The 1,293-nt window shown below is 50.6% G+C and overlaps 1 non-coding gene across 1 annotated transcript; it reads right to left on the bottom strand.

Moving 5' to 3' along the window:
* Positions 1-468: 468 nt before the first annotated feature.
* LOC127493311 (U6 spliceosomal RNA) lies at positions 469-575 on the bottom strand. The gene has a single exon (XR_007923370.2). It is a non-coding gene; the product is annotated as a U6 spliceosomal RNA (small nuclear RNA).
* Positions 576-1,293: the final 718 nt, after the last annotated feature.

Here is a 1,293-nt window from a genome sequence, read left to right as displayed (position 1 = left end):
TGTCAAGTAAATTTGACCCATGCCATAAACAGAATTTGATCCATTTTATCTCACTGGTAAAGATAGTAAGCCAAGGGGCTGGTGTTGGGGAATAGCAGGTAAAGCCGCCACCTGCAGTGCCGGCATCCCATTTGGATGCTTGTTCGTGTCCCTGCTGCTCCATTCTGATGCCACTCCCTGCTATTGGCCTGAGAGGGCAGTAGCAGATGGCCCAAGTCCTTGGGCCCCTGCACCCATGTGGGAGACCCAGAAGAAGCTCCTGGCTCCTGGCTCCTGATTGTTTCAGCTCTGGCTGTTGTGGCCATTTGGGGAGCAAACCAATAGGTGGAAGACCTCTCTCTCTCTGTCTCTCTCTCTCTCTCTCTCTCTCTCCTCTCTCACTCACTCTGCCTTTCAAATAAATAAATAAATATTTTTTTTTGCATTTGCTTTAATGGCGTTACCTGGGCACCTGATTAAACTAGGTGCAAAAATATGGAACGCTTCACGAATTTGTGTGTCATCCTTGCGCAGGGGCCATGCTAATCTTCTCTGTATCGTTCCAGTTTTAGTATATGTGCTGCCGAAGGGAGCACATAAATAAATCATTTTTTAAAAAAGATAGAAAGCCAAAAAGCTGTAAGTTATAGTTCTAGAAAAGTTAGGTACATTCCCTTTGAAACTGTGCAACAGGAACGATGCCCTTAGTAGCTGTAGATGTTTAACTTAGTACTGGAGGTCCTGGACATCACTGTGAGGACAGGAGAAAGTCAAGGCCACGAAGTCCATGACGGGGACAGCCACTGGCAGCAGATAAGATAACCCAACCCTGGGCAAGGCGGCAGCGTCTGCAGCCCCATGCCTGGGTTCAGATCCGAGTTCTGCTCTGCGAAGCTGTGTGACCTTCACCTCTCCTGTGCCTGCGTCCCCCTTGGTAATGAGGGGAAATAACAGATACCAACCTCCAGACATAGACATGTGACCACATAGAACAGCGCTGGAATATAGTGAGCAGCTCAGCCAAGTGAACCTTTGGGTAGCAAAGATGCCTTCACCAAGCTCAGGGCCTCCAAAATAAAAAGCTCTCAAGGATCCCTGTTGGGGGGTTTCTCCTTCCCGAGCACTGCCCTTTCCAAGTGACCTCCCTGTTCCCTGTCCCCCTCACACAAGTACCTCCAGACCCCTGGGACGCCTCAGATCACTTGGTCTTCAGGATGACGGTGCCGATGAGGACAGCTGCCAGGCCCACCACCAGGCCCAGGGCACAGACCACACTCTCCCTGGTCTCAAGCAGGCAGATGGGCTCCGGGTGGT

This window comes from Oryctolagus cuniculus, chromosome 5, assembly GCF_964237555.1.
Source record: "Oryctolagus cuniculus chromosome 5, mOryCun1.1, whole genome shotgun sequence".
NCBI classification, from domain to species: Eukaryota; Metazoa; Chordata; class Mammalia; order Lagomorpha; family Leporidae; genus Oryctolagus; species Oryctolagus cuniculus.
This window is presented reverse-complemented; position numbering and strand designations above follow the sequence as displayed.